The 24,688-nt window shown below is 47.8% G+C and overlaps 1 protein-coding gene across 4 annotated transcripts in view; it reads left to right on the top strand.

Annotated features, from left to right (window-relative positions):
• RIN2 (Ras and Rab interactor 2) overlaps positions 1–24,688 on the top strand; it is a 235,604-nt gene that overhangs the window by 23,397 nt on the left and 187,519 nt on the right. For 3 of the 4 annotated variants that reach the window (XM_070052128.1, XM_051845339.2, XM_051845346.2), the window contains exon 2: positions 11,261–11,384. The exons of the other annotated variant lie outside the window; for it this stretch is intronic. The gene's annotated coding sequence lies outside the window, so the exon portion shown is untranslated. The remainder of the gene's footprint in view (positions 1–11,260; positions 11,385–24,688) is intronic. 4 annotated transcript variants of the gene reach the window in all.

Here is a 24,688-nt window from a genome sequence, read left to right on the forward strand (position 1 = left end):
GATAAAGCCTCTTAAAACCTGGGCATTTCGGGTGGATTCAGAATCCTAACCATAGCATATGGTTTATAAGGCTGTTGCAGAAGGCATAGGGCTGCAGACACGTGGAATGATTTTATTTATTTATTTTTAAAAGATCATTTATTTGAAAGGCAGGGTTACAGAGAGAGGGGGAGAGAGAGAGAGAAAGAGACCTTTCATCTGCTGGTTCACTCCCCAGATGGCCGCAACAGCCAGGGCTGTGCCAAGTTGAAGCCAGGAACCTGGTACTCCACCTGGATCTCCCACAGGGGTGGCAGGGGCCCAAGCCCTTGGGCCATCTTCCACTGCTTTCCCAGGTGCGTTAGCAGGGAGCCGGATCAGAGGCAGAGCAGCTGGGACAGGAACCGGTGCCCGTATGGGATGCTGGCATTGCAGGCAGCGGCTTCATCTGTGCCACACCTCTCCTGTGAGACGCTTTCCGTGCTATGGCCAGGGCTGCTGTAAGTCACTTCCACTCCTACTCGGCTGCCTGAAACCCGGTCACACAGACCCTCCCCAAACACAAGAAGGCCAGAGAAGTAGAAGGCTGCTCACCAGCAGGCCCTGGCCGCTGCCCCAGTGGCTGCTGTGCCGTGAGCACCGGCACAGAAAGTGTTCATGGATGCTGAGAGCCAGCACCGAGTAGGCCTTTGGAAGAAGTGACCGTGCAGAGATTGCGTGGTCAGACTACTGCTGCCCTGGCTTCGGGGAAGCTTGGAAAAGCAGCCTTGGAAATCTGACATCTTCACGCTCGGATGCATGAGGAAATGGACTTCAAAGGAAGATGACGCCCTGTTGTTCTGTTTTTCTCAAGGAAGATATTTCCCCTGGCTCTCCCTCTCTCTGTGTGACTCTTTTAAATAAATAAATATTTAAAAAAGATTGATATGTCCAGGTACTGTGTAGCGATATGCAGGAACCCTGTGCTTGCAATTGGAATGCTCCCTGTGGCCGGCGCCACAGCTCACTAGGCTAATCCTCTGCCTGTGGCACCAGCACCCCGGGTTCTAGTCCCAGTTGGGGTGCTGGATTCTGTCCCGGTTGCTCCTCTTCCGGTCCAGCTCTCTGCTGTGGCCCAGGAAAGCAGTGGAGGATGGCCCAAGTGCTTGGGCCCTGCACCCTCATGGGAGACCAGGAGGAAGCACCTGGATCCTGGCTTTGGATCGGTGCAGCGTGCCGGCCGTAGCGGCCATTTGGGGGATGAACCAATGGAAAGGAAGACCTTTCTCTCTCTCTCTCTCTCTCTCACTGTCTAACTCTGCCTGTCAAAAAAAATGCTCTCTGCAGCTGAGAGGCAAAAATGCCTGAAGCTCTGGATTACAGATGCCCTCCCACGGTCGGACAAGCATTGCAGTCCCAGGATAGGGAGGTGATTCAGGCACAGGGACCGGACTACCTTTCATATAAGCCCCTGTTCTTAAAAATCGGCTCAGTCGGGCCAGTGTTGTGGCACAGAATGCTAAGCCACTGCCTGCGACACCAGCATCCCATATAGGTACCGGTTTGAGTCCCGGCTGCTCCACTTCTGATCCAGTTCCCTGCTAATGCACTGGGACAGCAACAGAGATGGCCTAAGTGCTGGGGCCCCTGTACCCACGTGGGTGAAACCCAATTTCAGGCTTGAAATACATATTTAAAATGTTGATGATCGCTGGAGAACAAGTTTATGAAAATAACTGTTGCTTGGATTAACTGATCTTCCCAAGAATCTGCAAAAGCAGTGATTCTGCTGGTGAATGATCTTAATTCTCCCGGCTTCTGAAGGCCTCCCTTGCTCTTGGTTGCCATGAGCCAGAGGCCTGGGCTTTGTATGCCATTCAGGCCTCCTGGGAAACGTGACTTGGGTGGATCCACCCCTGGTCTTCATGGTTAAGGCATGTCTCATTTGGTGCACAGGGGTATTTGTGGCATGGGCAGTCAGAGAGTGTGTGAGAGGACCCACCGCCTGCCTGGGTGTGGCATGTCAGGCTCAGGCCGACAACAGAAGGAGCCTGGGGTGCCTGCCAGCTTTGTGACAGAGGGAGGGCCTGAAGATGAGCTTCAGCTAGTTCCATCTCCACGTGGCTACTCCCAGGGGCTCCCAGCCAGCAGCTGGGGACAGGCAGTGGCCAGTGGTTGGTTTCTTTCTTTTTTTTTTTTCTCATTAAGATGTGTTTATTTGAAAGGCCAGTTAACGAGAGACAGAGATCTTGCATCTGTTGGTTCATTCCCCCAGTGGCTGCAGCAGCTGGAGCTGGGGCTGGGCCAGTCCAAAGCCAGAAGGCAAGAGGTGGAACTCCATCCGGGTCTCCCACATGGGTGGCAGGGTCCCAAGCACTTGGACCATCTGCTGCTGCTTTCCCAGGTCATTAGTAGAGAGCTGACGTGAACCGGCAATCCATACGGGCGATGCCGGTGTCGCACACTGCAGCTTAAATCACCATGTCACCACGCCAGCCCCCGTGGTGGGCTTTCTAGAGCCCCGAGGTGGCAGTGGGAGGGCTGCTGCGGAGTCTGGGTCCTTGCACCCTGGTGGCCTTAGCACCACGTCACATCGGAGCGCAACAACACATTTTTTTTTTTTTTTTGACAGGCAGAGTTAGAGAGAGAGAGACAGAGAGAAAGGCCTCTAGGGCCGGTGTGTTGCGCCGATCCAAACCCAGGAGCCAGGTGCTTCCTCCTGGTCTCCCATGTGGGTGCAGAGCCCAAGGACCTGGGCCCTCCTCCACTGCCCTCCCGGGCCACAGCAGAGAGCTGGACTGGAAGAGAAGCAACCGGGACAGAATCTGGCGCCCCGACCAGGTTGCCGGCACCGCAGGTGGAGGATTAGCCTAGTGAGCCACGGTGCCGGCCAACACATCTTTCTACCGCAGCATGGTTGTAACAGGAGGCATCCTCCTGCCTAAATAGGGTTTATATTAATGGGATTTTCTCAAACCAAATTCCTTCTCATTCATTCATTCTGCAAACAGAGATGTCCCTGGGCAGGCAGGCCCTTTTCGTGGCCACACCAGGGGTCCTCGGCCATCTCCCCTTAGGACCCTCTGGAGAATGTCACTTTCACCCTCTTTGGATGGGGACACAGTGTGGAGTCTGACCTGGGAGATACCCGTCCAGGTAGAGGCTCTGCGAGGTGGGGGTGAGGCCCCCAGCCAAGGAGCTTCTAGTCCGAGTCCCCTGCAAGCAGACCCCCAGAACGCGTAGTTTCTGGAGGGAGGGTACAGCCAGAGGGGCTGCATTTTTCACATTGACCCTGTGGACAACCAGGGCTGGTGCTGCTGGGAGCCATCCTGCCAGAGGCATCAGGGCCATTGAAGGTTGAGAGCCGTGCAGACTGGGGCGTGTGTGTGTGTGTGTGTGTGTGTGTGAGAGAGAGAGAGAGAGAGAAAAGATTGATTGATTGATCCCCAGCCCTCCTTTCCTTTTCCCAGGAAAAACTCCTCCCAGAGCTAGAGAAATCCTTAGTGAAGAGGTGTGAACCTTGACAGGGTGGAGTCAGGGTGGGGGGTTGGTGCGGGAGAGGGGGCGTGGCAGAGCCTGCCGCATCCCCGGAAGAAGATGAAGACAGTAAGAGGCCGGCCCTGTGCATCTGAGCAGGGTGGGCAGGCACGTGGTACAGGAGAGCTGTGCTCCAAAGCAGCCGGCTGCCCTCTGCCCTAGGCACCTGGCCGGAGACCTGTGTTTTATTCCGAACGGCAGGCGTATCACAGGTGCCGGGAGTAGTCAGGGTGGAAGCTTGGCCTGTTTGGGTGATGGCTGATGACAATCAAGAATTGTGGCTTCTGTGAAAGGAATCCCGGTGGGGTGTGTGTGTGTGTGAGAGAGAGAGAGAGAGAGACTACACAGAGTTTCTTGTTTGGAAAGTTACATTTACTTGTGGTAAGAAATGCCTATATTGTGAGTACATGTATTTTGTTAAAAATGGATGTTTTTTAACGCAGTAAATGCTGTCATTTCAATATGGAGCAGTCTGAGTTGTAGAATAATGATGATTACCTAGATCCAAATCTCTTCCTGTGGCTTACAAAGAAAACTTCACCCAAATCAACAAATACAGATGCTGCTTGCATGTACCCTCAGGATTCCTAAGAAGCACAGAATTCCACCAACTTGTAAGGTCTTGTAAAGTGAGATAAGTGGGGCCAGTGCTGTGGCGTAATGGCTAAAGACACGGTCTGCAGTGCCGGCTTCCCTTATGGGCACAGGTTGGAGACCTGGCTGCTCCACTTCTGATCCAGCTCTCTGCTATGCCCTGGGAAAGCAGTGGAAGATGGTCCCAGGTGCTTGAGCCCCTGCACCCACCTGGGTTACCTGGAAGAAGCTCCTGGCTCTGGATTGGCCCAGCTCAGGCCATTGTGGCCATTTGGGGAGTGAACCACTGAATGGAAGATCTCTCTCTCTCTCTCTGCCTTTGCCTGTTTGTAGCTCCACTTTTCAAATAAATACATTAAAAAAAAAAGTGAGATTAGCAAGCATGTTGGTCCAGCCAGGCAGGTGCTGGGCCTGCTTCTGTGCAGAATGTCAGGCATGGGGGGCTGGAAATCTGGAGCTCACAGAGCCTGGGGTGACGGCAGCCCAGACGGGGCACCCCACAAAGACAGAGTCCCGAGTGGAAATGGGATGGCCTGTGGTGCTGAGCACATCTGAGGGAGGACACCTGCCACCTGTTGAGCAAGAAGGTACAAGGAATAAAACTAAGGGTCCTGCAGACACTTTCACAGGGTATGCAAGTGGGAAGACACAGCCCAGCCCCACTTCTCCAAGGCAACTCAGACCACGAGTTGCACTTCCCTGTATCAACAGTAGAGGGCGTGCTTGAATAAGACTACTGCCTAATAACTCTGGTTGTCACATAAACTCCCCACGGCTGGTTCAGGAAAAAAAAAAATCGCAGAAAGAGCAGAACGCAGAAGATAAGGTGCAGGCCAAGCTAAGTCCGGAGAGAAAACAGTTTGAGAATCAAAGCGTTTCAGCTCGTTGGTTTTCTAACCCCTTACACACACACACACACACACACACACACAGCCGAAGTGAAAGAAAACTCTAATACAGTGGTGTTTTCATGTATTAAAAAAAATCAGCCTTGAATCAGACATTCAAAAGCTTAGATCTAGAGTGGACAAAATGCAGGAATACATGACAGGAGAGTTGGCCAAATGCCCGTGCAGCAATGGAGAGACTGGGTTTGTGGGCAGCACACAGAGCAGTCACGTGGCACCTGTTGTCTGCTGTGTTTTTCCTAAGCTCCAGCTGGGGGCAAACACAGGAACGCAGGAGCCTACTTTTCCAACAGAACATGTTTGCTCACTCTGTTCCGGAAGGCTGCAGGAAATACAGGGCATACCTCGTTTTGCTGTGCTTGACTTTGTCATGCCTTGCCAATGGTGGAGGTCTTTGTACAAATGTGTGGCTTTCAGTTGGGGGCGGTCTCCATGAAGCAGGTCTATTCGCACTGTTTTTCCAACAACTGATAATGATTGTTGGCATTTTTTTAGCAACAAGATTTTTTTTGGTTAAGGTGCGTTTTGTGCTTTTGGATCTCATGCTGTTGCACACATAATAGACCACAGTACAGTGACAGCGTGCTTTTTATGAGCGCTGGGAATCCAAAAAATGTCCTGTGACTCCCTTTATTGCGATAGTCACTTGATTGCAGCAGCCTGGAAGGGGAGAAGCAGGATGCCCTGAGGGACATGGCTGGAGCAGGCAGCGAGGTGAAGGGGGCCAGCGTGAGCCGACAGAGAGGGGCACTGACCTCTACCTGAGGGGGAGTGGCACTTCCAGCCGGCTTGCCTTAGCCTGGCTTGGCGCAGCCTGTCAGTCCCACCTGGGAGCAATTAAGGCAATTCCCATCTTAGCCACCAAAGTCTGCAGTGGAGAGGAAGCTTCACAAGTAGAACACAGGCTGTACATGAATCCAGTATTGACTGCGGCCTCCACGTGTGACTTCCTGTGGACACTGCAACATCTTGGCTGTCCGAGGGACTCTGGGGGGGAGACACAGCTGTCAAAAGAGTGATGACTCAGAGTGATGAGCAGGCTGTGTCCCCTGAGCAAGACGCCTGAACTAAGACCAAGAAACTGGGGCAGTTGAATGTTCAGACCTTATATATATGTATTTTTAAGATTTAGGTATTTCTTTAAAAGAGTTACAGACAGAAAGCAAGAGAGCTCTTCTATCCTCTGGTTCACTCCCCAAATGTCTGCAACAGCTGGGGCTGAGCCAGGCTGAAGCCAGGAACCTGGGACTCCATCAGGGTCTCTGACGTTGGTGGCATGGGCCGAAGCAGTTCCACCATCTGGCTTCACAGGCCCAGGACGCCAGCCCCAACAGTGAGTGTTCCAAGGAGCAAGGGGCCCACGTGATCAGGAACTCTGAGCAGACCTGGGGAGCAGTGGCAAGAGCCACCACAGGGTGAGAGGGGCACGACAGGGTGACCAACCAGTGCATGGTGTCAGGCAGGGCACTCACCTGTCCCAATAGGAAGTGAGCCTGGAATGCCACCCTCAGAGCTGATGCTATGGTGCAGCGAGTTAAGCCCCAGCCTGCAGTGCCGGTATCCTACATGGGTGCCAGTTCGAGTCCCAGCTGTTCCACTTCCTATCCAGCTCTCTGCTATGGCCTGGGAAAGCAGTAGAAGATGGCCCAGGTTCTTGGGCCCCTGCACCCACGTGGGAGACCTGCAGGATGCTCCTGGCTCCTGACTGGCCCAGCAGTGGCTGGAAGATCTCTCTCTTTATCTTCCCTTTTTTCTCTGTAACTCTGCCTTTCAAATAAATAAATAAACCTTAAAAAAAAGAATGCTATATATCTAAAAAGAATACATTCCTATGATGATAAAGGGAGAAAAACAGTCAGCACAGAGCCTGGCTGTGTGATCTGAGATATTAAAAAGATTTGCAGGATGGTGACAGGAGGGGGCAGCAGAGGTTAAGGTGTTGTAGGCCCAGTGATCCGTGTGTATGTGTGTGTGTGTATGTAGAATATCACTGTGTATATTTGTATGTGTGTTGTCTGTGTTTGTGAATCTGTTTCTGTGGTATGTGTGTGTGTGTGTGTGTATGTCTGAAAAATATGGCAAATTTACCAGGCTGGCCGAGGGGGATTGGTAACCAGTAGGGTTTGGGGGATTCTTCTGTAGAGCAACACTGTCTAATAAAAATACGAATGTAACCTGAGCCACGTTGTCATTTTATGTTTTTTTGTAGTCACATTTTTAAAAAGTTGAAAGATAGAAGTAAAATTAGCTTTAATATTGTATTTTATTGGGGTTGCCATTGTGGTGCAGTGGGTTAGGCTGCAGCCCGTGACGCTGGTATCCCATTTCAGAGCATGGGTTCGAGTCCTGGCTGCTCTGCTTCTGATCCAGCTCTCTGTTAATGTGTCTGGGAAAGCAGTGGAAGATGTCCCAAATACTTGTGTCCCAGCCATCCCCATGGGAGACCTGGATGAAGCTCCTGGCTTCGGCCTGACCCAGGCCTGGATGTTGTGGCCATTTGGAGAGTGAACCAGTGATGGCAGATCTCTCTCTCTCTCTTTCTGCCCCCCTCCTTCCTTCCCTCTCTCTCTGTCACTCTGCCTTTCAAATAAATAAAAAATAAAAATCTTTTTTTTTTTTTTAAATTTATTTGAAAGGCAGAGTGACAGGGAGAGACAGAGGTGTGCCATGCGCTGGCTCACTCCCTAAATGACCACAACTACCGGGGCTGGGCCAGTCCAAAACCAGGAGCCAGGAGCTTCGTCCGGGTCCCCCATGTAGATGCAGAGACCTAAGAACATGGGCCGTCTTCCACTGCTTTCCCTGGCACATCAGCAGGGAGCTGGATCAGAAGAAGAGCAGCTAGGACTTGAACCAGTACTCATACAGGATGCCAGTGGTGCGGGCTGTGGCCTTAACCCACCATACCACAGCACTGGCCCCATAAAAATATTTTTTAAAATGTATTTTATTTAGGAACAGGCATCTGACCACATGGTAAAGCCACTAGTTAGGTTATCCACGTTTGTCCCCTCTCCCCATCTCCGCCATTTTGTGTGGGCATTTGGTGAGTAAACCAGCTGAAGGGAATATTTCTCTCTCTCTTTCTCTCTGTGTGTTTCAAATACAAAAATAATTTTAAAATATGTGTATTTTATTCAATCTACTATTTCAGAATATTTCTACATGTAGTCAATATGGAAACTTATCATGTTGGTATTTATTCTGCATCTTTTTGTGCCAAGTCTTCAAAACCTGGTATGTCATTTCTACTCTGAGCACATTTTTATTTGGACCTGTGATCCATGGCCACATAGGGCTCGCAGCTGCTCAACTGGGCAGCACTGCCACAGAGGGGAACTCTGATAGCAGTAGTGTGGTTTCCTTCTAAGGTTCTTCTTTCTCCTCTCTCCTTTAGAGAGATAAATGATGGCACCTTTTCTAATATAATTAATATAAGGAAAAAATGGAAAGGAAAGAGAGAAAAAAATACTTTGAGTCATCTTTTACTGTCTGAGGTTAGGAGAAAGCATAGCTAGGCTAGGGCTAGGCTGGGGCATGGGTTCAAGTCCTGGCTGTTCCATTTCCTGTCCAGCTCACTGCTAATGTGTCTGGGAAAACAGTGGACTGCACCCACATGAGAGACCTGGAAGAAGCACTTGACTCCTGGCTTCTGCCTGGCCCAATCCTGACTGTGGTGACCATTTGGGAAGTAAACCAATGGATGGAAGATCCCCCCCCCCCCCAACTTTGTAACCCTGCCTTTCAAATAAATAATTGAGTCTTTTTAAAACAAGGTCCTAGACTGAAAACCAGCAGGGTAATGATAGAGACAGAACCACTGACAGCAGACTCCTTCTCTGTGAGGCCAGGCATGCTTTTCTTTTCAAATTAATTTATTTCAAAGGCAGAGAGGGTGAGACAGCTCTTCCATCTGCTGGTTCACCCCCCAGATGGCTGCAACGTCTGGAGCTGGGCTGATGTGAAGCCAGGAGCTTCTTCTGGGTCTCCCACATGGGTGCACTTGGGCCATCTGCTGCTTTTCCCAGGCCATTAGCAGGGAGCTGGATCAGAAGTGGAGCAGCTGGACTTGAACCAGTGCTCATATGGAGTGCCAGTGGCACAGGCAGTGGCTTTACCAGTCATGCCACACCCCTGCCCCCAGGTGTGCTTTTTATCAGTCTCCCTCCAGTGCTGCTTTGTGAAATCCAAACTGGATGCATGGGCCACCTGCTGCATCAACACCATCAGCAGGTGTTGATGTAGATACCAGCTGCCTGCTCCACGCAGGGTGATGCCCAGGGAAGACTAGAACCAGCACCTGGATTGCCCACATGGACACACCCTCAGTAAGCTCTAAGAGTGTGTAAGGTGCAGCATCCACAATGTTTCCACTCATTGTGTTTTTTAGTGAGACTAAAGGCTGCATGACAATTTGGTAATGGTGGCAGTTGATGTTACTGAGTATATAGTAAGTAACCTGCGGGGGACCAATGCTTTCTGTGATTTATTTCACTTGATTTTTTAAAAAGATTTTTATTTATTTGAGAGGTAGAGGTATAGACAATGGGAGGGAGGGATGGAAAGAAAGGTCTTCCATCCACTGAATTCAACACCCGCCCCCCGCAAATGTCCGCAATGGCCAGAGCTGGGCTGATCAAACACCAGGAGCCAGAAGCTTCATCTGGATCTCCTATGTGGGTGCAGGGGCCCAAGAACCTGGGCCATTTTCTACTGCTTTCCCAGGCCATAGCAGAGAGCTGGCTCAGAAGAGGAGCATCTGGGAGTCGAACCGACGCCCACATGGGATGCTGGCACTGTAATCGGAGGACTTACCCACTGTGCCACAGTGCTGGCCCCCCACTTGATCTTTAGAACAATCCTTGGAGATAGGTATTGTTAATAGTCACTCTGTTTTATACATAAGGAAGTCAAGTTCAATGGTTTGCTTGAGAGATTAGTTGGGATGAAGCCCAGTTTTGTTACATCCAGGCCTGAGAGTAACAAGTACTGGAGAAACACAAGGAGGAGACTCCAGGCCAGAAACCCAAGGTGAACGTAGGTGGGAAGGAAGGGACGTGTGTGACACCTGCCTGGGAAGGGGTGGGCTGCTGGTAGGAAAGGCAGAGGCCAGTTACCGAGCCTGGCGAGGAGCTGAGACTAGGAAATACCACGGAAACACTGGGGAACAGAGAATGTGACAGTCTTATCCTGGCATAGGGAGTTTAAGACATCCTGAGAATGAAACAAGCAAGAAGAATGAACACACGACAAACATTTCTTTGGGAAACAAATATTAGAATGCATAGCAGCAATCTGGAAAGAGTGCAAATTATAACAGTGTGTACCCTACTGAGGATATAGGCAATAGCGGTGGTAGTCAGAGGGACCTTGAGCTTTGACCAAATGTTTGCATCATGTTTTCTGTATTTACAAACAAGATATATGCAGGTGAGCTTGAAAAAGCTAAGATACTGATAAAAAGCAATTCAGATGAAATACGGGGTCATATGGGAATTTCATATTCAGATTGGTGTCATATCCAGAATTCAGACTGGGAGGCTGTAGGACCATTTTTGTAGGAGAGCATGTGATGTAGGAGGTGAGGGGAAAAAAGGAATAGTCACTAACTGACAGGGGAGACAGGATGGTAGATGGTTAGTTTTTCTTTTTTTTAAGATTTATTTTTTATTTATTTGAAAGGCAGAATTACAGAGAAAGAGACAGAAAGAGAGGTCTTCCATCTGGTGGTTCACTTTCCAAATGACTGAAATGCCCGGGGCTGGGTCAGGCTGAAGCCAGAAGCCAGGAGCTTCTTCTGGGTCTCACATGAGTGTGCAGGGGCCCAAGGACTTGGGCCATCCTCTGGTGCTTTCTCAGGTGCATTAGCAGGGAGCTGGATCGGAAGTGGAACAGCTGGGAATCGAACATGCATCCTGTGCTGGTGCTGCAGGTGGTGCTGGTGCTGCAGGTGGTGGCTTAACCTGCTATGTCCACAATGCCAGCCCCTCCTTTTTATTTTTTAAGTGAAAGACCCTTTGGAGTTCTTAAAATGTGAGCGTTTGCCTGGGGATGCAGAGAACATTCTTGTCAAGGGGCTTGACTCAGCTTCCTGAGCCAGAGACAGAGTGGGATCAGCCAGAGGAGGAAAAGGCACCTCTGTCTCTCCTCTCTCATTGTGTCCTCCTAGAGCCAGGGGGCGGGACACAGGGCCCTTGGGTTGGTGCTTATGGGATTTGCAAAAGGCACACAAACCCCTAAATGGTCCCTTCTGTGTGTGGTAGATGGAGCCGGGCGATCCGGACTTCTGAGTGTCTACCAGGAAAATTGCATGTGCAAGTCCTGCAGAATGCTGCAGAAGTCGGGCTGACCCAGAGCCAGGCAGCTGGAGAGATGCTGGCGTGACTGGTAAGTGGCACTGAGCCTATAAGTCTTCCCTGCTTCCACACTGTTGCTGTGACCAAGGGGATTGTGGGCCTTGGCTGGGGTTTGTTGCTGAGGGATTGCATTTAGGATGCACCTGCAGCAGGGCCACGCAAGCCTCAGGAGAGGCGAGGAATCCTGAGAGCATGAACAGAAACACTCAGGTGCCTGCAGCACCAACCACGTGCTTTACCCACTGTAAAGGGTTAATTCCTCTAGTTCTCACAGCAGCATGCATTAGGCTCTGCTGTGGCCTGTCTTTGCGACGGGAGCACAAAGAACCCAGGCAGCCGTGGATAGGACGGAGCCTACAGCAACTATTTCATCTATTTCCTTTCTACGGAAATTATCTTCATTGGGATATTGATCTAGGGTCACTGTGGGAGGTGCAGTTTCCAGAAATGGCCAGAGCAATGGGACTGCTTTTGTAGATCTTTACTGCTCCCTCATCAAGTGGAATCTCCCTTGGAATCTGAGCAGGGTTCAGGGGCTACCCCGACATACAGAACGTGGCAGAAATGCTGAATGACCTCAAAGCTTTAATGAATACAAATGGTTTCCCTTCCTCCTGACTCTCTCCTTCTCCTGGGATATGAGCCTTTGAGACCTGACTGCCATACAGAAGCCACATGCAAATGTTCTGGCTGGCGGTCGCACTCCCTGCAAATCAGACTTTGGAAGTCTGGTGCCACCTGTCTTCCAGTGGCCCCCCACTGATGCTGAGGAGCTGAGACAAGCCTGATGAATCATCCCTGCTGAGCCCTGCCCCTTCATCAGAACAATCGAAAGCACAATAAACACTGTCATTCTTCTGAGCTTTCTCATTTAAACCCACAACAGTGCTTAAGGGAGATAACGTTACACGCATTGACAAGTAAGCCAACAGGTGGAGTGACTCACTCAAGGTCTGTGTCACTGGAATTTAAACCAGGATTGTTTGATTTCAAGCTTGTGATACTAGTCACGGCCCCAGCTATGTGTTCCTCCTGGAACTGTTCTCAACTGTTCTCAAAGAAAGCAAGGCTTGTTGTAGTAAGAAGATAAGAAAGCAGCATCTTAGAGAATTGGCTTTGTACAATATATTGTGCCTCTGTGTCCTGAATTTGGACCTTACTTAGATGTTCCGTGTCCTGGCTTACATGTAAAGTTCTCCAGGAAAGCTGTACTTACATCTGGTGTCTGTTCAAGCCATTCAGTATGCCTTTCCCATTGTGTAAAATCATCATCTTGTGTGCCTGTGATTGGTGCTTCTGCCCCTTTGACTTGGAGGAGGCCAGGGACTGAGCCCTCTCCTTGCTGTTTCTAGCATAGACCCTTACCTGTAGCAGGCACTGATAAATGCATGTTAAAATCGTAACAAGAGCATTAAATGTGGATTTTCTTGATGATAGTGAAAGAAAGGTAAAGAAGCACATATTTCCAGGTATAAACTTGGAAGTTTTGTCTTACCTTGGTGTTGAAATTTTGCCTTTTGAGGCTGTTAAAAAGTGAACAAGGGGGCTGACGTTGTGGCCCAGCAAGTTAAGCCTCTGCCAGCAACACTGGCATCCTGTATTCATGCTGGGTCAAGTCCTGGCTGCTCCACTTCCTCTCCACCTCCCTGCTAATGTGCCTGAGAAAGCAGTGGAAGATGGCCTCAGTGCTTGGGTCCCTGCCACCCTTGGGAGACCCAAATGGAGCTCCAGGATTCTGGTTTTGGCTGGGCCTAACCATTTAGGGAGTGAACCAATGGATGGAAGATTTCTCCCTCCTTTTTTCCTCCCTCTCTCCCTCTCTCTGTCTCTCCCTCTCTTCCTCTTTCCCTTCCTCTCCCTCCCTCCCCCTCCCTTCCCCCCGTCCCTCTGTAAGTCTCCCTTTCAAATAAATAAAACTAAAAAAAAAGTAAATGAAACACAATACAATTTTAAAGAGTTTATTTGAGCAAATGATGATTCATGAATTAGGCAGCTCCAAACCAGGAGTGGTTCTGGAGCTTCAAGGATGGAGGCAAGAGGAAAGCTTTCATAGGATGGACAAGGAAATAAAACAAAGAAAATGCTAGGTTGGTTATAATTACCTAGTTTGCATATTGGATTCATTCCATTGCCAAATCCCTATTTTGATAATTATAGGTTTATTGGCTACTTCTGATTGGTTGAGCTTAAGTTATATTTTTCTTTAATATAGGCATCTACAAGAAATAAACATCATATATGTTTGAAATCAAGTAAGGCTTGATGAGCCTAATGGTAGTGTCTGCTCAGGGATTCTTTAGACATGGTCTTAATTTTAATTCATTCCTAAAATTCTGATTTATTTTTATTTCTTTGAAAGGAAGAGAGAGAGAGAGAGAGAGAGATAGATAGAGAGAGAGATAGATCTCCCATCTAGTGGTTTACTCCCTCCCCAAATGCCCTCAACAGATGGGGCTGGACCTGGCCCCAGCTGGGAGCCAGAACTCCATCCAAGTCTCCCACATGGGTGGCAGGGACCCAGTTAATGAGCCATTGCCTGCTGCCTCCTGAAACACACCTTAGTAGGAACCTGGAATCGGGAGTGAAACTGGGACTCAAACCCAGGTGTTCCAACGCCGGATGCAGGCATCGCACACAGCATCTTAGTGGCTGAGTCAAGCCCTCGCCCTTCACTTTAATGTACTTCAACAGCGCCAGAGGTTTTGTTGTCATTTCCACTGTCTTTCCTGTTAGATAAAACATGTTTGTGTTTGACTTTTGGAAAGAAAGAACTTCAATAAAACACGCCTTTAAACAAAACAGGAACAGGAAGTGCCACAGGGCTCAGATAGGCTGTTTGAGAAGCTTGTTATCCACGTGGAAAATCTTCGCACGGGGAGAAGAGCAGGTACACAACACTGGGGAACTGACCGCGGTCTGTGCTGTGGGGTGAATACAGCTTGTCCCCACCCAAACTCGTGTTGCGGCTCGGTCTCCAGAGTAAGGGTGTTGAGAGGTGTGGGGTCATGGGGATGGAGCCCTCGATAATGGATTAATTGGATTAATTCTTCTCTCACGGGAGAGAGTTCCCCTTCTCAGGGGACTGGCTTGGCTCTTGCTGGAGGGCCTTGCTGTAAGGCGAGTCTTGGCGCCTCCCAGTGCGAGGCCCCCATCAGAAGCTCAGCAGATACAGTGCCGTGCTCTTGGATGTCTAGATCCATGAGCCAAAACTGACCTGTTTCTTTATAAATTCCCCATTCCGAGGTGTTCGGTTATGGCCACAGTGAACAGCTAAGACAATACGAAGGATGAAGTAGGAAGTACGTTAACGTTGGGTCAGCCTTTGCTTATAAGAACTGGGGCACTTGAGTTTCGTGCACCCAGGGGTGGGTGTGTGTGTGTGTGTGTGTGTGTGTGTGTGTGTCACTGCAGCTGCTTGAAAGCTGGGGACAACTTGGGTCTTGACGCTATCTAGAACACCCAGCATTGGACCCTCTACCTAGGAGTTGTAGGACTTCAATAATCAGATGAACATGGCAACAAGACCAGAACATGAGGACTTGTGTGTGTGTGTATGCGGCAGGTGGGTAAATGCAGGTAGAGTGTTAGGTCCATTTAATTCTTTAATTATATTTCCATGGCTTTGTCTATCCATTCGCTTTTTCTGCATAACAAACCACCTTAAACTTAGCATGGATTGAATATCCTGGTTGAAGTGTTTGGGATCAGAAGTGTTACAGGTTTCTGATTCTTCTCTTCTTTTGGGTTTGAAATATTTGCATAGACTTTGCTGGTTGAGCATCCCCAATCCAAAAATCTCAAATTCAGAATACTTCAAAATCCCAAATCTTGTCAGGTTGGCACTCAAAACTTTTTGGACGTTGAAACTTTTTGGATTAGGGATGCTCACTCAACCTATGACTTTTATTTATTTATCTTTATAGATGTATTTGTTTAAAAGGCAGAGTGAGAGCAAGAGAGAGAGAGAGAGAAAGAGAGGTCTTCCATTGGCTGGCTTACTCCCCAAATGGCCATAACAGCTGGGACAGGGCCAAGTTGAAGTCAGTAGCTAGGAACTCCATCCAGGGCTCCTATGTAGGTGGCAAGAGCCTAAGTACTTGGGCCATCTTCCACTGCCTTCCCAGGTGCCTTAGCAAGAAGCTAGACCAGGCACAGACCAGCCAGCACTTGAACCAGCACTCCAATATGGGATGCTGGCATCACAAGCGGCGGCTTAACCTGGTGCATCACAACACTGGCTCCCCGCCTTGACTTTAAATAATAGCTATAGTTCCTGCTTTTCCAGATTGGCAGTTTGAGCGTGGCACACCTGCTCTGTCTGGGCCAGCTGTGTTGCCCCTGTGTCTGCCAGTTTGGCTGGGAGCTGACGGGAGCAGGATGGCCTCCTCCCAGATGGCTCACCTCTGTCCCATGGATCTCTCATCACCCAACAGACTAATCCGAGCATGTGCGCACAGAAGCATGGCTCCAAAGAGACTGACGCGTGTCCTCTCTGCCACATTCTTTTGACCAAAGCAAGTCAGTCAGCCAGTCCAGATTCAAGAGATGGAAAAATAGAGTGCAGCCGTGGACGGGGGGAGCTGCTAAGCCACCTTGCAAATGTAGAGACATAGGGAAGGTGGAGGACTCTGGCCGACTGCACAATCTATAACTCCACATGGCATGCCAATGCTGACTGAGAGAATTAATGACATTCCAACAGAGCTGCTGAAAAGGAAACTACTTCTGTGGTTCATAACTTAGATCAAAATTGAATAGAACTGAGACAAGTGGGCCGCAGGACAAGGCTGAGACAGGCGCAGCATGGAAGAGCCATGCTTGGGTCCCCTGTGACTCTGCCCCAGCTGCATCTAAGAGGGAGGATCGGGGAGAACATGGGTTGACAGTTGGTGATAAAGACACTGCTTTTTCTTTGCTGCTCTTTTCTTTGCCCCCATTGTGGACCGGGCGCAGCACACGATGGGGACCTGGGAGGCAGGTTGGAGGTAAAGAATGAAGCAGCCACTTTCGTGTCTACACCCGCAGAAAGAGGCTTCCATCCAACTGGGCACACCTGGAAGCGCATCAGTCGTGACATCCTTCCTGCCATGGAAGTTTCAGTTTCCCCACCATGGACCTGAGGGGCTTTGTTTAGTGGCTGAGGGCGGCAATAACCAAAGAGGAAGGGGAGGGTCCTGGAGTCTGTCTCTCAGATCTCTCTTCCCCCATGGAACTCAAAAGTCTTCAACTTAACAGACAGCGGTCCCTTAACATGACCGCTGTGTCTGCTGTTGCATTTACATCTCATTGTGTCCTTACAGGAGCTCAGTGACCACAGGATCACAGCGAGCCCTGCCTTCAGACTCCAGTCTGAAGATATTTGGGAAAAAAAAATAATTGCATTGGTGCTGACCATGTGTAGATTGTTTTCTCTCCTTGTCATTAGTCCGTAAAAGTAAGCTGATGGAGCATGTACATTGCTGTAGGCATTTCAGGCAATCATAGAGATGATGGAATATGTGTGACAGGGGAGGCTAGAGTTACTTGCTAATACTAAGCCATGTTAGTAAAGAGACTTGAGCACTTGGAGATTTTGGTATGGTCAGGGGGTCCTTGGGTCGTGGCCCAGCATCTTTGAAATCCTTCCTCACCCAGGCCACCGCCCTCTGGGGACCTCTCCCACGCTTTCACCCTGCACACCAGGGAGCTCAAGCTGTAACATCCCCTTACTGGTTCTCCAGCTTCTCCACTCCATGCTGACAACTGCCACCAGGAGGGTAAGGCTCAGGCAAGCGGTGGGCACAGGAACACGGTAGAGGGTACCTAAACGCCTCAGTGATACTCTAATTTGTTCTTAATGGGAGATGAAATGATAGTAAATGCCTTCAGGTTCCAGCAGCTTCTTCATTAGCTGGGCATTGCTCCCCAAATGGCTTGGTTCATGTTTGGTGCAGTGTTTGGGGTTGGTGAGCTTGTCCCTCCCATAGTGACAACCTGTTACCACCCCAGCAGCTGCCTACAACAGTTAGGGTTGGAAGCCACACAGCCCAGTTGCTCAGACTTGTCAGAATGAAATAAGAGCAGCAAGAAGCCTAGAATAAGTTGTCAATGACATTGATGTGTATGTTTTCCTACGTTTTAGGAGAAGGCTTTGAATTCCATAAAAATGTTATTTCTTTGCATCTCTTAATACCTTGGCTCTCTTCTCTGGCATGGCTACAATTTAGCTGGAAAGAGAAGAGGCAAAGCTTTTATGTTGGATGGAATTTGCAGCCATAAATTTGCAGGACTTTTTCCAAGTCCACATGGAAGAGACTTGCCGTTTTATGCTTTTTGTGAGTTCTAAGTCATAAAGCATATGTGAGAGGTGGCGTGACTGCTGTATTCTTGGCCACATGCAGAAGGTCTGCATTAGAAACCTCAACTCCAAGTGATTTCATGTCTTTCCAAACACTTGTAAATTATTTAAACCATGTCTATAAATTGGCCAAGTAAACACAGATCCTTTTTTTTTTTTTAAGGATTTATTTATTTGGGGGCCAGCTCTGTGGCATAACAGGTTAAGGCACTGTCTACAGTACTGGCATCCCATATGGACGTCGGTTTGAGTTCATGCTCCTCCACTTCCAATCCAGCTCCCTGCTAATGTGGCTGGGAAAGCAGCTGAGGATGGCCTAAGGGCTTGGGCCACTGCACCCACATAGTCTTCTGGGATGAAGCTCCTGGCTCCTGGCTCCTGGCTTCAGCCTGGCCCAGCCCTGGCTGTTGCAGCCATTTGGGGAGTGAACTAGCAGATGGAAGACCTCTCTTTCTTTGTTTCTCTCCCTCTGTCTGTAAGTCTACCTTTCAAATAAATTAATACAATCTTTAAAAAGATTTATTTATTTGAAAGGCAGTGCATGGGTGGGGGGGACACACACAGAGAGAGAATCCTCCATCTACAGTTCACTCCCGAAATAACTACCACAGTCAGGGCTGGGCTAGGCTAAAGCCAGGAGCCTGCAACTCCATCCTGGTTTTGGCAGGGCACCCAGTCTTTGAGTCACTTTCTGCTGCCTTCCCAGGTGCATTAGCAGGAAGCTGGATCTGAAGCTGAATAGTACTCCATTACAGGGACACGTCTCATGTTGTATATCCATTCTACAGGTGATAGGCGTTGGGATTATTTTTAGTTTTATTACTGTGAGTAATGCTGCTATGACTACCCACATACAAGTCTTTAGGTGGACATATAGTTTCATTTGGAGTGGAATTCCGAGGGATGCAATTAGTGTATGTTTGGTTCTCTATGAAACTGCCAAGCTCCAAAGATGCTACGCCATTTTACATTCCACCATGTGTGAGAGTTCCTGTTTTTCCATGTCTCACCAGCAGTTGCTGTTAACACTTTTTTTTTTTTTTTAACTGTAGCCATTTTGATGGATGTATCACGGCGCCTTAGGGCTTTAGCATGTCCCTAGGGACTATTGAGGTGGGGCATTTTTCATGTTCTCATTTGCCAGTTGAGCTTCTTTGGTAAAATGTTCACATCTTTTGCTCGTTTTGTTGGTTTATTTTTCTTTGCATTGAGTGGGGAGCATTCTAGGTGACTAATTTCTGTCAGTTCAAAAATATTTCCAAATAAAAGTATAGAAAACAACTCCAGTTTCTGTTTATCCCTGGACCTCGCTAGCACCAAGCACCTTCTGTTGGAATGGTACCCTCAGGATCTGTTTTACAGAGCCAAGGAAGGGCAGGGTTGGATTTTAAATCTTTTGCTGGGAATGGTCATTGTCTAAGCAATAACACAAAGGACTTCTACGAAATCAAGGCGTACGTCCTTGATGACTTTTTGTCCGAATGGGAATTTGGTAATTGAAAGCGTCCAGATACTGGATGAAGAAAAGACACGAATGTGCTTCTGATTCTCTTCCTTCCTTCGGAAGCCACTCAGCCCTTTCCCTGTGGGTCGGTCAAGAGCCACCTGCTTTGTGTGCACCTGGTGTGTAGGGTCAGACTGTGGGGAAGGAAGGACTGAGCAGAGCTGTTCAGCGCACGGTGGCAGCTTAGCCCAGGCACACGTGTGGTCCCCGGCAGACCTTCCCATCCTGTATTGGCCTCTTTTGCAGGGGTCCCTTCCCAGCAAATCCACTGCTTCTTACCACAGTTTCTCCTAGAAGGTGAAAATGAACCAAGAACATGCCTGCCACCAACTTGTTGAGCTCCAGCAGAAATGCATGGGCCAATCCACCCTCTGCAGGTGGAACACGGAGCCATGAGGTGCCTAAGAGATTCCCACCCATTTGCTATCTCCTGACTTCGGGCAAGTTGGCTTCCACTAAGTGGCTTTTCCAAATATCTAGTGAATGCCAACTGTTGATTCTTTCATTCATTCCCTGAGTCTTTTTGTACACCTCAGGTAAGTCAGACGCTGTGTGAGGCTGGATGGGGTTGAGGGGTGGAGAGGATTTAATAAGAATGAAAGTGGCAGAAGTGCTTTCCTTCAAGATGTTTCCAACCTAGTGGGAGGAATGGCTAACAGGCAGGTAAATACACGATGCTTGCCAGGTTGTAATAAGCATTCTAAAATGAAATGAAACACAATAAAGAGATAGAGACAGATGGGCACATAAAAATTCTGGAAAGAACTATGCCAGAGGATTAACAAATACATTTGTAGATTTTTAAATTTACACCTTCTAATTTCTTTTATAACAAAGATGTATTGCTTTTATAATAAACATGTCATTTTTGGTTTACAAACAGCATTAGATTTACAGCATTAGATTTCTCTGGCCATGCGATTTCTTGTATCACCTGTTGCATCATAATTTTATAACAAAAAAGTGAAAAAATTCAACTGGAAAATGATAGTTTTTATTGCATGTGGTATGGTTTCAACATATCTATATTTTGAAAATATAACAAATTACAGACAATGAGACATGTTTATAAAATGCCTTCCGGATGGGTAATTTGAAGTATGAATAATCTGTTTAAGTCTTATTAAATGGAAAAATGTACTAAGTAGGTCAGGCGTTAAATACAAGACCAAAATATTTTGAGCCCCAAATGCTGTTTCTGATGTGGTCTGGTTACATTGTATTTTTACCAGCAAATGGAGTGCAAGTATGTGTTTATGAGGACATTACAAAAAAATCCAAAAGTGGAAGTTTCACCATCGGGTTAGCTTGGGTCCAAGGAGACTCCCAATGTTAGGGAAAAAAAAAAAAAACACAAAAAACAAAAAACAAACCCAAGAAGAACTCCGCTCTCTGGAGCTTTTGGATGGGTGTGTGGTCCATGGGTGGGCGACCCTGCTACACGGTTGCTCCTTCCTCCTCTCCCCCAACCTCAGCGCTTCCACAAGCCTGATAACATTTTCACTGCCTGACAGTACCTGCCTCAAAAGCTGCCATTTTATTTTCCAGCCTCCCTGCCAGGTACAGCCAGTGACAGTTCACCCCACTGTGGGCATACTACACCGCACCCAAGACCTCCACCCAAAACCTCCCCTTCCCATACTTTTAAAATCAATCATTCCGGGGTTTACACTGGTTTTGAAACCGCCTTGGCCATCTCTGGTGCTGGGATAAACCAAATCCTATCCAACTATCAGCTTCATTTTGTGTCTCATAAACTTAGTGGTGTCATGGCTCTCTCTGTTCATACTGGCAGTGAAATTCTAAATTTGTGTCCACAGTGACGGTTCATCCACTCACACTTTAAATCTGAGCCCGGTGGCTTCTTGAGTTGTTTCCAGCAGGTTTGGAAGCAATGGATCTAGGAAATTTTGAGCTTGTTTTTTTGTTTATTTGCTACTTTGACTCCATTAAGCTGTGCTCCTGGATAATTTGTTATTGAGAAGCGCTACATGTTAGTTGAGAGAAGGCTACAAAGAGGCAGGAATTCTGTTCCCAAAGGGGCAGTCATTTAAGCAAAAGTTCCACTTTGAAGCTTTGTTCAGTAACAATTGGAGGAACGTTTGGGTGGAAAATTGACTCCTTTTATCTGATAACAAATAGCAACTTCGCTAAAAATAATTATTTTCTTTTTATAGACCTACACTTTGCATTATACTGGTTCAGTTTTGCCCTCTAGATGTATTAAGCTAGGTTTTGAAAAATTTCTTTTTTTTTTCTTCTTTGGAGTTTGAAAAAGCAGAACTTAGGCCAGCACGCCCAGCATGGCATTTGGTGCGTGCGTGTGTGTGTGGTTTTAACTTGTAGGGGTTTTTCCCCCTTTGACCTTTCCTCTTGGTTAATGTGAATCACAGTTTTATTTCCCACTGCTGAACGCTGGGATTCATTGTGTCGCTTTCTTATGGCACACGCCCCACCCCACTTCCCTCTGGGAAGTTTCTCTGTCTGTGAGCCAGACACTTTGCCTGTCAAGGTCAAGGTCAGCATCAGCATTTAGGAGGATGACAAAAGTAACCCAGTGAGGGAGGCTCTATCCTGATCCCTTTTTGACTAGTGAAGAAACTGTGACCTCACTTTATTTTTTCTTATTCTTATTCTTATTCTGTTATTTTTTTCTTATTCTTGAACTTCCTTCCACTGAAATCACAATAAAGGAGTTTTTAAAAGATTAAAAATAGTAGGAGAAGAGATAACAGTAAAACATTTTTTCTTTTTTTTTTTAACTTTTATTTAGTAAATATAAATTTCCAAAGTACAGCTTATGGATTACAACAGCTTCCCCCGCCCCCATAACTTCACTCCCACTCGCACCCCTCCCATCTCCTGCTCCCTCTCCCATTCCATTCACATCAAGATTCATTTTAAATTATATATAGAAGATGGATTTAGTATATATTAAGTAAAGATTTCATCAGTTTGCACCCACACAGAAACACAAAGTGTAAAATACTGTTTCAGTACTAGTTATAGCATTACTTCACATTGGACAACACATTAAGGACAGATCCCACATGAGAAGTAAGTACACAGTGACTCCTGTTGTTGACTAAACAATTTGACACTCTTGTTTATGGCGTCAGTAATCTCCCTAGGCTCTAGTCATAAGTTGTCAAGGCTATGGAAGCCTTTTAAGTTTGCCAACTTCAATCTTATTCAGACAGGGTCATAGCCAAAGTGGAAGTTCTCTCTTCCCTTCAGAGAAAGGTACCTCCTTCTTTGATGGCCCCGTTCTTTCCACTGGGATCTCACTCGCAGAGATCTTTCATTTAGTTGTTTGTTTGTTTGTTTGTTTGTTTTCCCCAGAGTGTCTTGGCTTTCCATGCCTAAAATACTCTCATGGGCTCTTCAGCCAGATCCGAATGCTTTAAGGGCTGATTCTGAGGCCAGAGTGCTATTTGGGACATCTGCCATTCTATGAGTCTGCTGTGTATCCCACTTCCCATGTTGGATTGTTCTCTCCTTTTTTATTCTATCAGTTAGTATTAGCAGACACTAGTCTTGTTTGTGTGATCCCTTTGACTCTTAGACCTATCAGTGTGATCAATTGTGAACTGAAGTTGATCACTTGGACTAGTGAGATGGCATTGGTACATGCAACCTTGATGGGATTGTATTGGAATCCTCTGGCACATTTCTAACTCCACCATTTGGGGCAAGTCCGATTGAGCATGTCCCAAATTGTACATCTCCTCCCTCTCTTATTCCCACTCTTGCATTTAACAGGGATCACTTTTCAGTTAAATTTAAACACCTAAGAATAATTGTGTGTTAATTACAGAGTTCAACCAATAGTACTAGAACAAAAAAAAGTTTTAATATTTATTTGAAAGAATTACAGAGAGAGGTAGAGACAGAGAGAGAGGTCTTCCTCTCTCTCTGGTTCACTCCCCAGATGGCCGCAATAGCCGGAGCTGCGCTGATCCGAAGCCAGGAGCCAGGAGCTTCTTCCGGGTCTCCCATGCAGGTACAGGGGCCCAAGGACTTGGGCCATCTTCTACTGCTTTCCCAGGCAATATCAGAGAGCTGGATGGGAAGAGGAGCAGCTGGGACTCAAACCAGCGCCCATATGGAATGCCAGTGCTTCAGGCCAGGGCTTTAATCTGTTGTGCCACAGCACTGGACCCAGTAAAACATTTTTTAAAAAAACATTTATTTATTTACTTAAAAGAGAGACAGATTGATTGATTTTCAATCTGTTGGTTCATTCCCCAAATGGCCACAAGAACCAGGGTTAGGCCAGGCTGAAGCTAGAAACGAGGAATTCCACTGGGTCTCCCACATGGGTGACAGGGACACTAGGACTTGGACCATTTTCCACTGCCTTCCCATTAGTATAAACAGGAAGCTGGATCAGAAGTAGAGCAGCCAGGACTCTTTAACAGACACCCAAATGGGATACTGGCATTGCAGGCTGTGCCTTAACCAGCTGTGTCACAATACTGGCCCAGCAAAAACTTTTTGAATGAGTGGGCTCTGACTGACCCGGAAGCCAGTGCAGTTTATACTGCAGAAGCCATGAAAGCTTGAACATTGGCAGTACATTACCTCTCCAAGTTGGAATACAGTCAGGTTAAAAGCAGTAGTATTGGTGAAAGTATGTTGAAGAAACACTCTGAGCTCCAAAGTCTTTCTCCCTCTCCAAGAGATAGTAAACTAGAATGTCTCTACCTGGCACCAGTCAGGCAAGGGCATCACATTGGAGAAAGCATACTACATGCTTATATGTAATAGCTAAGTGAATGGCAGGCTTTGATCTGTTCAGCTCCTAGGTTTTGGGAAGCCAGACTTAAATACTCTTCCAGTAAGAACCCGAAAGACCTGCTTGAGAAATCAGACCAGCCCCAGAGAAGAAAAGCAAGCATGGTGACACCATGTTCTCCCTGACTCCTCATGTGCCAATGCAAATCTCTTAGTCAGATTCTGGGGAGGGGGAAGAAAGTTCACAGGTGATGAGTCCCACTTGCCTTCTAGAGCTTCCAATCAGTTCTTCCATGCTTCACTCGTTTTTTTTGTTTGTTTGTCTTTTGCCTTTTTTTTTTTTTTTTGACAGAGGGGACAGTGAGAGAGGGACAGAGAGAAAGATCTTCCTTTGCCATTGGTTCACCCTCCAATGGCCGCTGCGGCTGGCGCACTGCGGCCAGCGCACCACGCTGATCCGAAGCCAGGAGCCAGGTGCTTCTCCCATGGGGTGCAGGGCCCAAGGACTTGGACCATCCTCCACTGTTCTCCCAGGCTGCAGCAGAGAGCTGGACTGGAAGAGGAGCAAGCGGGACAGAACCGGCACCCCAACCAGGACTAGAACCCGGGGTGCCGGCGCTGCAGGTAGAGGATTAGCCTATTGAGCTGTGGCACCGGCCATGCTTCACTCTGAAACACAAGGAGGACAACCTGAGACACAAAATCTAGGAGAAGACAAAACCAAAACAAGCAAAACCAGCTTGGGAGAAGCCAAGTC

This window comes from Oryctolagus cuniculus, chromosome 11, assembly GCF_964237555.1.
Source record: "Oryctolagus cuniculus chromosome 11, mOryCun1.1, whole genome shotgun sequence".
Taxonomy (NCBI): Eukaryota; Metazoa; Chordata; class Mammalia; order Lagomorpha; family Leporidae; genus Oryctolagus; species Oryctolagus cuniculus.